Here is a 19,591-nt window from a genome sequence, read left to right on the forward strand (position 1 = left end):
TGTCTTCTAAAAAGAATATTCAAAAGAATTATATGGTATCATAAACACCAAATTAAGGACGGTGGTTACTTCTGGCAGAAGGGAAGGAGATATGATCAGGGAAAGGAGTCTTCAACTGTATTTACATGGCTCTATTTCTTAAGTTGGGTGTTCTCAGCTTTTTTTTGTGCTGCTTTTTCTTTCTTTATTCATAGTTTTACTCTATTTTTTTTACTTTTTTTGTATGTCTCACATATACTATACTACATTTCAAATCACACATACTACTTTTATGATAAAATTAACTCCTTTTGGAGCTCCTGGGTGACTCAGTAGGTTAAAGCCTCTGCCTTCAGCTCAGGTCATGATCTCAGGGTCCTGAGATTGAGCCACACATCAGGCTCCCTGCTTGGGAAAGCAGGGAGCCTGCTTTCAACTACCCCCCCCCCCACTCTGCTTACTTGTGATCTCTGTCAAATAAATAAATAAAATCTTCTAAAAAAAAAATCAACTCCTTTTTGTAAAAATCCTAAGTGATTACCTACAAACACATTCCCCACTCTAACTCATAAGACACTTTTTAAAAAGGGCTCCTTGAAATGAGGGGGCCTCTGGCAAGTGAGTTTAGAAGACCTTAATGATTTCAATGAGCTTCCTTGCTTGCTTGCTTTTACTTCTTACTGAAGTTTTAATATGTCAGTAAATACCATGTCTTAGCAAGAGTGAGTTATGTTTTTCAATGCTTTTCAAACTTTGGGGGACACAGAACTTTTTTCCTTCTGTATGTTCTTTCTTTTAAAATACTCATAACCATCTTGGGGAACCCTAGTGTTCCTTGGAACACAATCTGGAAAATGCTCTACAAAATAATCCATTTCAGTCACATATTGTACACTACAGCCACACCCAACTTTGCCTGTCTCCAAACCAATGACGAACCTTCATGCCCACCTCTGTTTGCCCACACAGTTCTCCCAGTCTGGATGCCTTCAAGACCTGAGAAATTCTTGGTCAACCTTCAGCTTCCAGCTGAAATGCAATCTCTTCTTTCAGGCTTGCCCCTCCTTTTCCTTTCTTTAGACGTAATAAATTACTCTTCTGGAAGCTTCTAGTGCCATGCAGATATTTTCTGTACCGTATCTCACACTGTGGCAGTAATTTATGCATGAGGTAGAGTGCCTAGATGGCAGAGACTGCACCCTTGCCCATGGTACTGTTCATAATGCCAGGCACAAAGCCAGAGCCAGATACAAACAAGGTGCTCAGGCAAGTATGTGTTAAATGGGCATGGAAGTAATGTCTATGGGCATTCCCTGAGTTAGCTTCCTCCATTTCCCAGATAGTCTCAAAGACATATTTGTAACTTTTCAGTCTTCACTAGCAAAAGTGACACTAACTGGAAGAGATAGGAACTGATCCAAAGACTGAAAGAGAGACACACTCTGAGACAAAAACAAGAAGAGGCAAAGAGGGGGAAAGGAAGACTAACTGATGGGCCAACAGATCACAGTTGTCCCGTCAAGAACCAGAGACACTGACCAACAGCGAGAGTCAGAAATTGCATCTTGGAGCCAATATACGAAGTTGACTATTTTGCAAGGCTCAGTGTAGGTGGTGGACAGAGACTGCGGTTCACCTTGAACGGTCTCATCTGTCTGGGACTGCCCTCCTCTCATTTTTATCCCCTAAATGAAACAACCCATCTTGGCCATCACAAAACTTGTATCATTTTGGCTGTGAGTTGTTCTATTCAGCAAAAATTTTATTTCTGTTTTCCTTTCTCTTTATGAGAATCCCCCACTGGTATTGTAGATTGGTTATATGTTGGGTTCAAATTAAAAAAAATAATAATAATAATAAAAGCAAGCTGACAATTTCTCTCCAATAGTATATGCTGCATATTTCATGAAATAGAAGCCGGCAGAGTTTTAGGATTCCTGAACCAAAACCTTCCCATATCTGAAAACTAAGTGGAAGAAAAACACAAAGAGCATCTCACAGAAAAAGAAACCCAATCATTTGTTCATTTGCTCTCCAACCTAAGGGAGGTGTTCAAGTCATCAGCTGCTCTGTGTGTGTGTTTAACATGGGTTCATATCCCGATGTGCATTTCATAGATTGAGTTTAGTGCCAGTTTTCATGGATATTAATGTACTTATAAGAGGAGGGGTTTTCTTTTCCTATTGGACACATTTTTCAGTACAGAACATCTGACTGGCTCCTGCTCCTTGTCTGGCAACACTCCCCTTGCTTCAAGGTTTGTTTATACTTAGGCTACTTCTCTATCCTGGTATGGGAGGCAATCTGGCCCAGAGGAAAAAGCAGTGGACAAGGATCCCAAGAATTCTGGGTTCCAATGGTGTCTCTCAGCCATTATGTTTATATGTTTCCTTTAATCTGACTTGTTTTCCAATCTGTAAATGGGGAGAATTGACTATTCTACTACTAGAATCCAATCAATCAAACAGTCACTTTATTTTCCTCAAAACAGTTTCTGAAAAGAGCAATTCCATGGAGAGTTTAGCATTATGTGTACTTCCCAATTCCCTTCACATAGAAGGTAAATGTTCAAGGTAATATTTCCAATGACCTAGAAAAACAAAAACAAAAACAAAACCCAACAACAACAAAACCGTTCTCTGAAATCCTGAACTATATCTCTTTCTCCCTACCTCCTGTTTAGGAAAAAAATAAAAACAAAAACAGATACTGTTAGGATACTTAGGCCTTGGGATATCAATGACAGAGACCTTTGTATTATGATTGTATTATGAAAAGGAAGAATCTGGCTTTCATTTGAAGGGTGACACAGAGCTAAGTAACATTATGTACTCACTTCTGTTCTAAGCACTTGGTGTTAATTCCTATAATTGTCTCCACAGTCGTAGGTGGTGGGTACTGTTGTTTTATTATCAAGGACACTAAAGCATGGAGAAGTCAGAGAGAGGTTGGTCAAGTCCACACCGCTGGCAGGGCTGGAGGAACTAGGGTCTGAACTCAGGCACTCTAGCACCCAAGTCCAGACTTCTAACTACCTGTTATGCCACCTTTTAATTTTAAGAATCTCTGCTTATCACAGTTGGTAACAGACAACAGCAGTAATGCAATTTCTGTATACCTACTTAAAGAATACTTTGACAGCACAGATAGATGTGAACATACTGACCAATACCTATCATGAAGTCCCAAGTGTTCAAAATGTTCTACCATCAGCCCAATGCCCTGTTGATAACACAATACTCATTTTGTTTTAGCATCTGAACCTTGGGAAAAACCTATTAACTTGCTCCTGCCTGAAGTCTATTCCATTATTCCCTGTTAAGTTTTACAACCACCATGAGAGATAGCTGGGATCACCCCTCCACACAGAGGCAAGTGTGTGGCCACACAGGCCCAGGAACCAGAAAGCCTGGATTTAAATCCCAGTTCTAGGGGCACCTGGGTGGCTCAGTTGGTTACCTGTCAACTCTTGACTCAGGTCATGATCTCCAGATTGTGAAGATGAGGCCTACATGGGGCTCCATGCTGATGATGGAGCCTGCTTAAGATTGTCTCCTCCTAACCTTGCCCTCTGCCCCTCCCTGCGCATGCGCACTCTCTCTAAATAAATAAATACATTAAAAAAAAAAAAACACCCTAGTTCTATACCTTATTGGCTTTGTGACCTTGGACCAGTTACCATCTCTGTGGGCCCCAGTTTCTTTATTAATCAAAGGGGAACGAAAATACAACTATCAACCTATGGTTACTCAAAGATTATTCATGGCTTTTAAAGATTAAATAAACTAATGCATGCAAAGTGCTTAAAAGGGTGCCTGACTCTTAGTAAGTGCTCCAAAAAGGTAAACTATTCCTTTTTTTTTTTTATTAACAGTGTTAGGGAACGGAGTCTACCACCCCTCAATTAGACAGAGAAAACTCTTGATAATGCAAGTCACACAGCAAGGTTTATTTGACAAGCTTAAGCTTGGGCCCAAGTATACCCGACACAGCGGAATAGGGACTTGGACACCAAGGCTAGTTAAGGCAGGGGTTTTTATGGGTCATTACAAGAGGCTTGGGGGCGGGGGGGAGTTTTCTGCAGTAGGCTGATTAGCTGTTGCGGGTCTGGTTACAGGGTTAGGTACTTTCTTGGAAGTGTTTACAGGGTTAGGTATAGCGGTTTTTCCTGGAACTGTTTACAGGGTTAGGTATTCCTGTTACTAAAGCAGGGTGGGGGTCTCTGGAACTAAAGCAGGGTGGGGGAAAGTTCAGCTCTTAGGCCTGAGATGGCTGCTCAAGCTAAGATGGCTGTACTTATGCTAACCCACTCTTACAATAGAAGAGGTGATTTACCAAACATCACATAGTCAGGATTCCATCCTGGCCTTCCAATGCCAAATATCCTTTCTCCTTAGCAGGACTCCTTCCTGTGACCAAAAGTTACCATTCTCCTGAAGTCCTGTTATCTGTCAAAGGGCCCAATGAGAGAGTTTCCCTATCAAATTGCTTGAAGAGCATACAATGTAGATAATACCGTCCTTGTTTTGCAAATAACAAAACAGAGGTTCTGAGAGGTCAAGAGATTTATCCTCAATTGCTTAACTCACCCAGTGCACATTCTTCTTCACAGTAAGCCCTAAATAATGCTGAAAGCTCCTGACAACAGCATTCAATGTAGGCAAGTTTTTAAAGTGCCATCTAAAAGATATAAACTGTGATTTTCTTGCTTTGTTAGCTTTATTAGCTTGAGAGAGGGATTAAATTCCTGCAAAAACCAAAATGTTTGACTTGAGTGAATTATCAAAATGAAATGCTGCTTCAATTAGATTCTTCATCTGCCTGCAGGTTGGCTCCAGGCATCCATATATCCACCAAATGCAATTCTTAGGAAGGGTCCTATCAGGTACCAAGCCAAACCCCCATCCCTTTAAGGGAAATAACTTTGGAGGGCAGAGGGGAGTGAAGCAGCAGATTCCTCTCTGGCCTGGGGAAGAGAACAAGAACAATAAGTGATGGCATCTCTTCCCTACAGCCTCCTACAATGGTGTGTCTTGCAAATAAAACATACTGTGAAACAGCTTGTGAGATGAGCTTCATCAACAATAAGTAACTTTTATCCAGATGAATACAACAAACATGATTAAATGTTTCAGATATTCCTATTCAGACCTTAAGCAAACCGACAAGAAAAAAAAAAAAAAAAAACAACCTAGTAAAAACCATTCCCTAAATCTGCTTTACGAAGAGATTTAATTGCCAACTTGATGCTTAGAACTGAATTCCCACTTGATAGTGGCACTGCTCCCAAGAAGACTTTAACAACACGTTTGCACTTCCCACCTGGGCCTCTGCTCTCATCCCTGCTGATCCCCTCAGAGTCGCCAAATAGTTACAATGTCAGTCTTTCAAATCAGGGCATTTTGAACGTCCTAAATCTTTATGAGGACCTCTGTGTACTGAAAAGAACAATAGCACTTCAAAAACTATGTCTGTGAGTTCTTCAATACTCCATTTGAATGCTGGGGTTTCAATCAAGGACATCAGCAGACAACTTCTGATTGTTTAGAATTGACTTTTACACAGCACTGATTAGGTTGCCCTTCTCAATAGGAAATCAAGAAAATCTTTGATCCCTTTCAGATTCCAGAATTGTCACCAAGCCCTGCCAGGATAGGAAGTGAGAGAGATGGGGGAGGGGGTTGCTGTTAAGTGTCCTTACTCCAGCCCAGCTCTCCTCTCCCTCGCCCCCACCCACCTGCACATGTATCTTCTTGCCTGTTCAATTCAGGATTCCCATCCATAACAAAAACAATGCGCGCTAATTCAGGGGGTGGGAATGGTTTATAATTTTATGGATTTCCTGAAGACCTCTAATTGGCACATAAATGCACAAACGTGAACCGGATAATTAGGGGGTTCTGAACGTAAGCCACCTTTAATTTATATGATTACTTGAAAACATGTTAAGTGTTATGAAGTGTCAGCGGAACCCCCACAAGGCCTTTATTCAAAAACCATCAACACAGGGCGCCTGGGTGGCTCAGCGGTTTAAAGCCTCTGCCTTTGGCTCAGGTCATGGTCCCAGGGTCCTGGGATCCAGCCCTGCATCGGGCTCTCTGCTTGGCGGGGAGCCTGCTTCCTCCTCTCTCTCTGCCTGCCCCTCTGCCTACTTGTGATCTGTCTGTCAAATAAATAAAATCTTTAAGAAAAAAAAAAAAAAAAAAAAAAAACATCAACACTGTGCAAGTGCGTGGAACCCGCCAGCAGGAGGGGAGCAGGAGGGCAGGAGACGCAATAGTGGATCCTCGCTCCGGTCCCGGTAACTCGCTGGAGCGGCTTAGTAGCAACCGCCTCGGAAGACTCGTTGGCCCGCTCGCCCGCTCTCCAGACCGCCCGACCGCCCAGCGCCAGGACAGCAAAAGACGCACTCGCTTCCGCAAGCTTTCCACTCGCGGCTCTTCCTAAAGGATCTAAGTCCAGGCGTACCTGGGTCTCCAAACGTACCCGCCAGGCACTGACCCACGCGGGCACGCAACCACGCTCGCCGACAGTCGCCAGAGCGCTGGATGCCCGCGCCAGAGCGCTCTCTGCTCCGCCCGCTGGGGGAGCCCCCTGCTTCAGCCGGCGCTCCTTCGCCCAGCGTCCCCGGCCTCCCCACCCCCATCCCATTCCTTCAGACTCTCCCAGCCCCGGCGGAAGTGCCCAGGCAGACCCCCAACAATGAGGACTTGTGTGATGCAGTTGGGGGTGGCGGGTAGTTTAGAGTGAAGCACACACAATCTGGCGGGTCCGGGAACAAGCAATGCAGGAACCAAGGGGCATCAGCCTCTCCAAGCAGATTTCCCTTGTACCGACTCACTCTTCTCCCACACGCGTTCGGTCACCAGCACCACCAAGGACGGGCGGGGGGTGGGGGGAGAGGTGGGGACGGGCGCTTTAAAAAGTGCAGAGAAAAACGCGCCCTCCCACCAGGGGTCACAATAATACTCCGCGGGACGGAATCAGCCAGGGAAGGAGAGTCCCGGCAGCAGCAACCACCTCTGTTTTGAAATTTACTTTGTACACTCACCCCATGGCTCCCTTCCGGCGAGCGACACGATCTCCCCCATCTCCCCCATCTCTGTCTCCCTGCGTCCAGATTCTCTCGGCGGTTGGGCTCTCCGGTTAGGGCTTTTTTTAAGAGCCGAACCACGGGGATCTTAAAGTTTCCCCAGTAGGAGGAGAAAAGAAAAAAGAAAGAAAGAAAAACAGAAACAAAAGCCCTGAGCTCTGGTTCCAGGCACAGCATCCAGTCTGGAGCCCAAACCAAGGGGGCGGGCCAGGGAGGAGAGCCATCGGGGCTGCGGGGAGCCTGCGGAATGGGACAGAGCGGGGAGCAGCACAGAACAGAGTCGACGGAGGACTCGAGAACGGCTTGGGTCCGGGGAGACGAGGTGTCCAGCTCTGAGGGTGTTTGCGAAAAGGCAGGGGTTGTAGGAGAAACCCGCTTGTTCGACAGTTGCGGGCAGAGCTCTACAGATGAGTGGGGAAGAGGGTCCGGCCCCGGGAAGCCGCTAGAGAGACCGGGAGATGGGCTCCGGAGCAATGGGGAGGTTTTGGAGTGGAAGGGAGGGCTCAGAGGTGGATAGAACCGGGTTCACGGCAGGGAGGAGGGAGCAGGGGGTCTCGGAGAGAGACGAGTGTTTGGGGTGAGGACGTCTGGAAAGAAGAGGCGCGAGGTCAGAAGTAAGGAGACTGGGGGTGGTGAGGGAGAGCCAGGAGGAAGGAGGAGGGGTCGCTCCTTTTCCCCCAGCAAGAGAAGGGAGCGGGCGGAAAACTGCAGTCGCCATTCCCGCAACATCCCAGCCAAACTCCCACGACGGGCGCCCCAGGAGCCCTCCTCCGCGCCCGGGGCCCCAGCGGCGGCGTCCGGCGCCCAGTTCCCCCCTGCCCCCGGCACCTGCTGGCACTGAACTCGGAGCTGCGCTCGCCCCCGCCGCGCCTCACCTACGCACGCGGACAGCATCCTCCTCCGCTGTCGCAGCCAAGCAGGAAGCGGCTCCCCAAGTCCGGCGGGCGACGGCACTCAAGCGCGCTCTCCAGCCCGGGGAAGCCCGGCAAGCGCCGCGCAGGGTCCGTCGTCCCCGACAGCCACGGGCCCGCGTCAGCGCCGGGGGAGGAGACCGCCGCGCGCGCAGCCCCGTGCGGCCCCCCGCCCGCCCGGCGCCCGGCGACTTAGCTCACCTGCCGGCTCCCGTGGCTGCCTCCGGGCCGTCTGCCCGCGGAGCGCCGTCGCCCGGGGCCTCGCTGCTCCCGTTCCGGCTCCGGCACCCGCCCCCGCTCCCGCCCGGACGCTTTCTGTGCCTCCTGAGCGCGCTCCGAGAGCTTAGCCGACTCGCGGCGGCGGGGGGGTGGAGGAGGCAGAAGGAGCGAACGAGCGAGCGGGGCGCCGCGGTTCGCGGTCGCGCCTCTGGAGCCCCTGCGCTCACTCCGCATCCGGGTGCGGACGGAGGCAAGCAGAGCGGAGGGCGTGGGGTCCCCTCCCCAGCCGCATCGCGCCAAGCGGGTGAGGAAGGGAAAGTGTCAAAGCTCCCAGCCTCGGCTTTCACAAAGTACCCAGTGTTTTTCGCCACCGTCCCCACCGACCACAGCGCCCTCCCGACCTGCCTCATTTTCCCCTAGGGTCTACTCTTTGATCCAAGGGTCCAAACTTCTCACGCATTCCCAAGGGTAGAATGCCCGCGGTGAAAGCCAGAGGCGGCCCCCTCGCCCCTTCGCGGGAGGGGGCGCCAGCGCCCAGCGGCCAACCCTGGTTAGGCAGGTCCACGTCTCCACTGAGGCTTCCCTGGGCGAGCGGAAGGGAGAAGGCTTGCATCGCTCACATTGCCCTCAGTCCTAGGAAGGGACTCAAGCCCCTGAAGGTATGCGGGCTGGTCTTCTCGCCCCACTCGCGTTCTTAGAACGCTCGGGAGAAGGCAATCTGCAGATTCAGTTCGAACACGCGGCCTGCACGGGAGAAGGCCCCAGCTAGTAAACAGTTGCTCCCTCCTTCTGATCCTAGTTTACAAAGAGCTACCAAGCTGCAGAAAAGCTGTGTTGGTCTGAAAGTCTTGTACCTCAGACTGGGTTCAACTCCAGTAAATGTCTGGTATGGTATAACCTGTCTCCAGACGCCGGAATGCCAGGTGTGGGAGAGAGAAAAAATCTGATCAAGGACTGCCCATTGGGAACAGGGCCAAGAAAGGGAAGAAAAGACAGGCAACAGTTCCTCAAAAAGTTCATTTTCTTATTCTTTTGAGGTACCACACTCCTGTCCTCCAGCTGTGTAATCATAAAGCTAATGCGGCAGGTTTGGGTTTGGGGTTTTTTCCCCCCCCCCCCCCCTCATAACTTCTGTCACTCACCCATGAAAATTTAATGAAGCATTTAGGGTTATTACCCCCAGAGTCAGTTGGCTAAAAATATTTAGCCTAATGCACTCCTTGTGGAGCCAATACCTCCGTAGCTGATACATACAAAGTCATCGAGAGACCCTCCCTTTCTGCACAAAATTCATGACCCATTAAACTTATTCCATAATAACAGTTCTGTACAAATGGAAGCCCAAGCAAAGGGAGGCTGTCATGCTCCTCCTGAAAAGATAGCAATTTATGTGGAGACAAAAAAATTGGTGAGGTCATTGGCAGATGCAATCTTGGGAGAACAGTTGATCAGAGGAAACTCCCAGCAAGGTGGGAGGGAGGTGTCACCCTTGGTACTACTGTTTCTAGCCACTTCTGGTGTGTCCAGCACATCTAAAGGTGAGGACCAGGAAAAGCCTCAAGTTGGAGAGCCAACTTTTCTAAAGTTCTAGAAAGTGGGAAGAGTTGTCACCAAATGCTTACGATTCATTTAGTAGGAAATTCAGGCTCACCAGGCAACTCTACTAAGATTTAATTAAAAAAAAAATACCACTTCAGTATCCTCATCTATAAAAACAAACCCCAAGGGTCTGAACTCCATAGAGAGAAAACAGGACAAACCAGAGAAGACATTGTCGAAATAGGAGGAGAGAGTGTATAAAACTGTTCAGCACTATAGGTATCTGGGACAAATGTCAAACCTAAGGTAATCGAACACAGGTCTAACTTTTCATTGACTACCAAAAATCACTGACGTTCCTCAATGCTTTGAGGACAGTCACAGGACATCAAAACCACTCAACTGCATTTTAAGACCCTGTGTATACCATTCACTGCCTCCCTTCCTCCACCTCCTTCTGTTTTCCAGGGGGGTTACGATTACAGACTTTGAAGGGAATGCAGGACGCTGAGTTGGCCAAGTAATAGAAATGGAAGAGGTTCATGTAAAACTCTCTCTATATTCAATGCTGAATAAGATCAACTACAGAAACTGGGCAAATTCCCATTACATCCAACAGGGGCAATAAGCCACAGCTATTCCCAAGTCCAGGCTAGAAGAAAGTGTAACATATAGACAGTAAGTGCACACATGCTGCTCACCAAGGACTTGGTGAAGACACTAATACTCTTCTGGGTTAAACCCCAAACCAAGTCTAAAAGCACTATTTTGAGTTACTGTAGTAAACATATCAAGAAAGAACATACCTAAAAGGGTGTTGTTTTTCTTCTCTTCTCTTTATATAACGATGTCCTTTCTACTAAGTGTGGCATAAAGAAAAAAATCAATAAACATTTCTTTACCATCTACTCTGAGAAACTGCAAAGTAATAAGAACGGCAAAGATGTATGCATTGTGTATTATGTTCCAGGCACTGTGCTGGGCGCTTTCCATACATTAACTCATTTAATCTTCATGGCAGCCCAGTGAGAGAAATATCGCTTTTAACATGTACTGGATAGACTGCCCACTTTGAAATCTGATGGGCCTGAATCACCTTGGACAAGCTACTCACCTTTCGGCACTCCAACATTCACTAATCTACTATGGTGTTACCTGCATCATGAGACACCTGCTTCATGAGATCACAGCAGGTCTTCAGAGAGATAATGCAGTAGACATAGCTAGCACCAAAGGAATCACCTAGTAAACATTGGTTGCCCTCCGAGAATAATGCCAAAATAGTTCATTTTAAATCAACAAGCATCTATGGCATTCCTTTTATATATCGGGCTCTGTGCTATGCAATGGGAATGATGATAAATCAGAAACTGACTCTGCCTTTCAGGGGCTGTGAGTCAACTGAATAAAAAAGCAAGAGCATGGGCAGGTGGATGGGCACGAAGGAGTTTTATTGAACTTCACATAATTCATCCGGATGCACCTGATTCTCGAGCTACACAGAGGAGCAGCCTGTATGAGTTACTGTTTGAAACTGACCCAGGACTAAAAGTAAAACCAAATGTCAGAAATCATCAATTCAATTAGCAGAAATTACTTCTCCTATGAAAGGAATGGAAAGTGGCTCATTTTCTGTAGTATATATTAAAACTAAATTTATTCCTATAATTTTTTTCCAATAAATAAATGAATTCAGGCCATAAGCTCTGGGGGTTTCAAACACAAATTATTACATAGCCACTGTTTATTAAATAGTTTCTAGTGCTTGCATATGCCAGGAATACACTAATATTCTATATACATAAAGCTCTCAAATTAATAAAATTTTGACTAATGCGCAGTAGGAACATTTCCACCCAGCTTACTAGAGACATCATGTGTTAAAAGTATACTAGTATATAGAATGCACAAAATTTCAAAGGTTAATACCTAAAGTAAATGAACCTTGCACAGGCCCTTTCTATCAAGTTTATGTTAACACCCAGATTCTATTCCTTTACTCAAAAAGTGCTTGCTGATTGTTTACTCCATACCAGGAATGATGCTTGGCATTGGCAAAGAAAGAAAACAAAAAGCAAACAAAACTCATTCTCAAACAACTCAGAGGCACATGAAGGCCATACATCGTTATGCTGCATTCGGATCCATGCTATGGTAGTTTTAAGTACAGCATGCTAGGGGAATATCAGATGGGGCATTTAACAGAGAGTAGGATGTTAGGAAGACTTCAGGAAGGAAGTGATATCATCTTGAAAGATGACGGAATAACCAAAGGAAGCAGCGAAAGGTATTTCAGGCCAAGAAAAGAGAATGGGCAAATTCTCTCATGGGGGTGGAGGGGTTGGATATAGTTAACTATATAGAGGGAAGCAACGTAAACAAATTTTAAAGGGTCTTGTTTGCCATATTAAGGACTTTGGAATTTACTGTGAAAGGGCTCAGATTTTTTAAAAAGCAAGAAAAAAATATTTTGCAATCCTTACATTAGCCACATTTCAGATATGTTTCTTACCACCCTGGACTCAAGCAAGATATCCAATTGCTATTTCTCTTCTGAAGGTTAAAAAAGAAAAGAAATTTCTGTAAGTCTTCATCAAAACAGAAGCTCCTTTCTTTTATGATGCTGGCCTTTCTTGATTCCAGAGAAAGGTTGTGTGGCAGTATTATGCCTAAACTTGACTCTGGTTTACAGTTGGTATAAAGAGCCCTCCTTTTATTTCTCCAAGAAGGCTGTGGAGGGGACTAGCAGCACTACAATTGTATTTATGCCACCAATCTGCTCTTTTTGGCTAAATGCATAGTAGAAACAAAGCGCGGAGCTGAAACGATCATCAAAAGGCTCTTATGTTCCAACACAAATCCCAATTTTTTTTTTCACTCATAAAATGGAGTGTAAGTGGGTGTTAGTGCTTGAAAATAGGAGGAGCCTGGACGCTATCAGAAAGACCAAGTTCCCAGAGCCTATGGAGTATGAGAGCATGGAAGAATCAGAATGCTAAAGGATACAATGCCATGTAGCTTGTGGCTACAGTATTCAAGTTATGACAGATACCTGGTTTTTTGGCCTCTCTGCAGCCATTCCCCCTTCATTGGTAAACACAACTCAGATTTTGTTGGGGAACCATTTCCTCCACTCAGTGATTTGGTTTCCATTTAGTTTTGGGAGAGTTGACCCAACTTTGAACTCCAGGGAGAAACAGGTGCAACACATTAATTGGCCACAATTCAGGGATGGTCCAATAGACCTGTGTACTTTTGCTAGAGCAACTAGGGAAACTACTATCTCCTTACTGCTGTTCCAGAAACTGGAAAGATGGTAAGCCCATAGCTCTAAGAACCCATTCCATAAGAAAAGCCTCCAGAGATGAGGAAAACACAGATCAAAACCACAATGAGATACCACCTCACACGAGTCAGAATGGATAAAATGAACAAGTCAGGGAAAAAACAGGTATTGGTGAGGATGTGGAGAAAGCAAGCAATCCAAGCAAAAGATCAACAAGTAAATAAAGGCCTTAAATGACACACTGGACCAGATGGACATCACAGATATATTCAGAATATTCCATCCCAAAGCAACAGAATACACATTCTTCTCTAGTGCACATGGAACATTCTCCAGAATAGATCACATCCTGGGTCCTAAATCAGGTCTCAACTGGTATCAAAAGATTGGGATAATTCCCTGCATATTTTCAGACCACAATGCTCTGAAGCTAGAACTCAGTCACAAGAGGAAATTTGGAAAGAGCCCAAATACATGGAGACTAAACAGCATCCTTCTAGAGAATGAATGGGTCAACCAGGAAATTAAAGAAGAATTTTAAAAATTCATGGAAACAAATGATAACAAAAACACAATGGTTCAAGACCTGTGGGACACAGCAAAGGCAGTCCTGAGAGGAAAATATATAGCAATACAAGCCTTTCTCAAGAAACAAGAAAGGTCTCAAATACACAACCTAACTCTACACCTAAAGGAGCTGGAGAAGGAACAACAAAGAAAGCCTAAACTCAGCAGGAGAAGAGAAATCATAAAGATCAGAGCAGAAATCAATGAAATAGAAACCAAAAAAGGAATAGAACAAATCAATGAAACTAGGAGCTGGTTCTTTGAAAGAATTAATAAGATTGATAAATCCCTGGCCTGACTTATCAAAAAGAAAAGAGAAAGGACCCAAATAAATAAAAACCATGAATGAAAGAGGAGAGATAACAACTAACACCAAAGAAATACACACAATTATAAGAACATACTATGAGCAACTCTACGCCAACAAATTTGACAATCTGGAAGAAATGGATGCATTCCTAGAGACATATAAACTGCCAAAACTGAACCAGGAAGAAATAGAAAACCTGAACAGACCCATAACCAGTAAGGAGATTGAAACAGTCATCAAAAATCTCCAAACGAGCAAAAGCCCAGGGCCAGATGGCTTCCCAGGGGAATTCTACCAAACATTTAAAGAAGAATTAATTCCTATTCATTCCTATTCTCCTGAAACTGTTTCAAAAAAGAGAAAGGGAATGAAAACTTCCAAACTCATTTTATGAGGCCAGCATCACCTTGATGCCAAAACCAGACAAGGATCCCATCAAAAAACAGATTAGAGACCAATATCCTTGATGAACACAGATGCAAAAATTCTCACCAAAATACTAGCCAATAGGATTCAACAGTCCATTAAAAGGATTATTCACCACCACCAAGTGGGATTTATTCCAGGGCTCCAAGGTTGGTTCAATATCCGCAAATCAATCAATGTGATGCAATACATTAATAAAAGAAAGAACAAGAACCATATGATACTCTCAATAAATGCTGAAAAAGCATTTGACAAAGTACAGCATCCCTTCCTAATTAAAACTCTTCAAAGTTTAGGGGTAGAGGGAATGCACCTCAATATTATCAAAGCCATCTATGAAAAACCCACCACAAATATCATTCTCAATGGAAGAAAAACTGAGAGCTTTTCCTCTAAGGTCAGGAACACAGGAGGGATGTCCATTATCACCACTACTATTCAACATAGTACTAGAAGTCCTAGCCTCAGCAATCAGACAAAAAAAAAAAAAAAAAAAAAAAAAAAAAAAAAAAAGAAAAAGAAATTAAAGGCATCCAAATCAGCAAAGAAGAAGTCAAACTATCACTTTTCACAGGTGATATGATACTATATGTGGAAAACCCAAAAGACTCCACTCCAAATCTGGTAGAACTTGTACAGGAATTCAGTAAAGTGTCAGGATATAAAATCAATGCACAGAAATCAGTTGCATTTCTTTACACCAACAACAAGACAGAAGAAAGAGAAATTAAGGAGTCAATCCCATTTACAATTGCACCCAAAACTATAAGATGCCTAGGAATAAACCTAACCAAAGTGGCAAAGAATCTATACTCAGAAAACTATAAAGTACTCATGAAAGAAATTGAGGAAGACACAAAGAAATGGAAAAATGTTCCATGCTCCTGGATTGGAAGAATAAATATTGTGAAAATGTCTATGCTACCTAAAGCAATCTACACATTTAATGCAATCCCTATCAATATACCATCCATTTTTTTCAAAGAAATGGAACAAATAATCCTCAAATTTATATGGAACCAGAAAAGACCTCGAATAACCAAAGGAATATTGAAAAAGAAAGCCAAAGTTGGTGGCATCATAATTCAGGACTTCAAGCTCTATTACAAAGCTGTCATCAAGACAGCATGGTACTGGCACAAAAACAGACACATAGTTCAATGGAACAGAATAGAGAGCCCAGAAATAGACCCTCAACTCGATGGTCAACTAATATTCGACAAAGCAGGAAAGAATGTCCAATGGAAAAAAGACAGCCTCTTCAATAAATGGTTTTGTGAAAATTGGACAGCCACATGCAGAAAAAATGAAATTGGACCACTTCCTTACACCACACACGAAAACAGACTCAAAATGGATGAAGGGCCTCAGTGTGAGATAGGAATCCAACAACATCCTTGAGGAGAACACAGGCAGCAACCTCTTCGACCTCAGCCACAGCAACTTCTTCCTAGGAACAATACCAAAGACAAGGGAAGCATGGTCAAAAATGATCTATTGGGACTTCATCAAGATCAAAAGCTTTTGCACAGCAAAGGAAACAGTTAACAAAACCAAAAGACAACTGACAGAATGGAAAGATATATTTGCAAACGACATATAAGATAAAGGGCTGGTATCCAAAATCTAGACAGAGCTTAGCAAACTCAACACCCGAAGAACAAATAATCCAATCAAGAAATGGGCAGAGGACATGAACAGACATTTCTGCAAAGAAGACATCCAGATGGCCAAGAGACACATGAAAAGGTGCTCTACATCACTTGGCATCAGGGAAATACAAATCAAAACCACAATGAGATACCACCTCACACCATCAGAATGGCTAAAATTAACAAGTCAGGGAATGATAGATGTTGGCGAGGATGCGGAGAAAGGGGAACACTCCTACACTGTTGCTGGGAATGCAAGCTGGTGCAACCACTCTGGAAAACAGCATGGAGTTCCTCAAAAAGTTAAAACTGAGTTACCTTATGACCCAGCAATTGCACTACTGGGTATTTTTGTTTGTTGTAACCCTAAAGATACAAACGTAGTGATCCAAAGGGGACATGCACCTGAATGTTTATAGTAGCAATGTCCACAATAGCCAAACTATGGAAAGAACCTAGATGTCCATCAACAGATGAATGGATAAAGAAGAGGTGGTATATATACACAATGGAATACTATGCAGCCATCAAAAGAAAGCTTTCTTGCCATTTGTGACGACATGGGTGGAACTAGAGGGTATTATGCTTAGCGAAATAAATCAATTAGAGAAAGACAACTATCATATGATCTCCCTGATATGAGGAAGTGGAGATGCAACGGGGTGGGGGGGTTAGGGGGTAGGAAAAGAATAAATGAAACAAGATGGGATCGGGAGGGAGACAAACCAAAAGAGACTCTTAATGTCACAAAACAAACTGAGAGTGGCCGGGGGGAGGGGTGTAGGGAGAGAGTGTACCCCTGTACCCCCAGGGCTAATAATACATTATATGTTTATAAATTTTTTTTAATTAATAAAAAATAAAACTAAGATGAATGTAGATTCTCCCATACTAATGAATGAGTAAGACAAAAACTCAGGGTGCCAGACCCATGGCTGCCTTTCCTGTAATCACTTGAAGAGGGTGGACTTCATTAGGACCCCCAGCAACCCTTGATCTATGTATGAGTGAACACAAGGGAAAAAAAGACCTACTCCCATCTTCTGCTTGTATTAAAACTTTTTATTTCACAAGCTATGATGTTTTTATAATACTTGGAGGAGGGCATCTGGGTGGCTCAGTCAGTTAAGTGTCTGCCTTGGCACAGATCATGATCGCAGGGTCCTGGGATCCAGCCCCATGTAGGGCTCCCTGCTCAGTGGGGGAGCATCCTTCTCCCTCTCCCTCTGCAGCTCTCCTTGCTTGTGCTCTCTCTCTCTGTCTAATGAATAAATAAAATCTTAAAAAATAATAGTATTACTTGGAAGAAATAAAAATACTGATAAGCATAAAGAAGAAAACCACTCATAATCCCAACCACCCAGATAGCTATTGTCAACATTTTGATGTATGATACTATTTTAGAAAGAAATAAACTACTACTCTGTTATGTTAAATGCTATACTTTCCTAATATTTGAAAGTTAGGGTATAATTTGTATGCAAAGCATATCAGTTGTTTACCGTTGCATTAAAAAGTACCCTTAAGGGGTGCCTGGGTGTCTCAGTCAGTTAACCTTCTGCCTTCAACTCAGGTTATAATCCTGGAGTCTAAGAATCAAGTCCTGATTGGGCTCCCTGCTCACTGGGGAGTCTGCCTCTCCCTCTGACCCTCCCCGCTGCTTGTCCTCTCTCTCTCTCTCAAATGAATAAAAAAAAAATTAAAAAAAAAATAAAAAGGGGTTCTGGGTGGCTCAGTGGGTTAAAGCCTCTGCCTTTGGCTCGGGTCATGATCCCAAGGTCCTGGAATCAAGCCCCACATTGGGCTCTATACTCAGTGGGGAGCCTCCTTCCCCCCTTCTCTGCCTGCTCGTGATCTCTGTCTGTCAAATAAATAAATAAAATCTTTCAAAAAAATAAAAAGAGTACCCTCAAATTTTAGCAGCTTAAAAAAATAATAATAAACATCCATTATTCTCACACAGTTCCTATGGGTCATGAATCAGAGAGTGGCTTAGGTGGGTGATTCTGGCTCAGAGTCTCCAATGAGGTTGCTATGAACATGCCAGGCAAGCTACAGCCATCTGAAGACCGGACCAACCTTTCCCAACTCCGTCTCTGGATGTTGGCAGTCTCTGGCCAGGAAGTGGTTATTAAACTGGGGGTTGCTTGTCCTCTTCACACGGATACCTGAGTATCCTCAAAACATGGCAGCTGGCTTCCTTCGAGCAAATGATCCAAAAGAGGAAAAGGACGAAAGCAAGATCAAAATTGAAGCATCTTTTTAAGTGTGTTTTATAACCCAGTCCCAGAAGTGATATGTATCACTTCCAATGTATTCTAAGGGTCACACAGACCACCCCAGTTATCATGTGATGAGGTATGAGTGCTAAGATACGGGGATTTTCAAGTGTCTTCTTAGAAAATGACTTCCACAAATAAAATGCACAGATTTTAAGCACACGTTTGGTGAGTTTTGACAAATGGACACATTTATGTAATAGTTACTGATCAAGAAATATTCTTGTCTAGCAAGTTTTCTCATGCTCTTTTCCGGCCAAGCCCTACCTATTTCACCAAAAGCAACCACTGTTTTGATTTTTTTTTTTCACCATAGAATTGTTTTGTTCGTTCATATAGTTCATAGAAATGGAATCAAACAGTATGTACTCTTTTCTGTCTGGCTTCTCTCACTTAGTAGTAGCTTCGGATTCATCAAGGTGGTTTTTTGTTTGTTTGTTTGTTTGTTCAAGATTTTATTTATTTGACAGAGATCACAAATAGGCAGAGAGGCAGGCAGAGAGAGAGGAAGGGAAGCAAGCTCCCTGGCGAGCAGAGAGCCTGATGCGGGGCTCGATCCCAGGACCCTGGGATCATGACCTGAGCCAAAGGCAGAGGCTTTAACCCACTGAGCCACTCAGGTGCCCCTTATCAAGGTTTTTAATGTTAAAAGTAGTTCATCGGTATGAAACCAGGTGGGTATGAAACCACAAATAGCTCATCCCTTTACCTATTAATCGACATTGGGTTGTCTCCAGTTTGGAGTTAATACAAATATTAGGCAAGTCTTTCTGTGGACAGATGCTTTCATTTCTCTTGGGTAAAAACTGAGGAGTTTAATTACAGGATCACAAGGTAGATAAATGCTTAATTTTATTTTCAAAATTGTCAAACAATTTTCCAAAGTGATAGTACCATTTTACACTTCCATCAAAAACTTATGAAAGTTCCACTTGCTACATATACTCACCAACATTTAAATTTCCGTTTTTAAATTTTAGCAATATGGTTGGTATAGAGTTGTAGATCATTGTGGTTTTAATTTGCATTTAATTTGCATCAATTTACATTGTGTTTAAATGGTATATCTAATGTTATTGAGCACCTTTCCATGGATTTATTGGCCATTTATATGTCTTTTGTAAAGTATCTGCTCAAAACTTTTGCTCATTTTTAAAAAATTTTTTTTTTAATATTGACTTGTTGGCATTATTTATGACACCAGATGCAAGTATTTTGTCAGATATATGGATTGTAAATATTTAATCCCAGTCTGTGGTGCATTTTTTCATTGTCTTAATGGTGTATTTTTATGATGACATTTTGATAAAGCCAATTTATCGATTTTATG

This window comes from Meles meles, chromosome 1, assembly GCF_922984935.1.
Source record: "Meles meles chromosome 1, mMelMel3.1 paternal haplotype, whole genome shotgun sequence".
NCBI lineage: Eukaryota > Metazoa > Chordata > Mammalia > Carnivora > Mustelidae > Meles > Meles meles.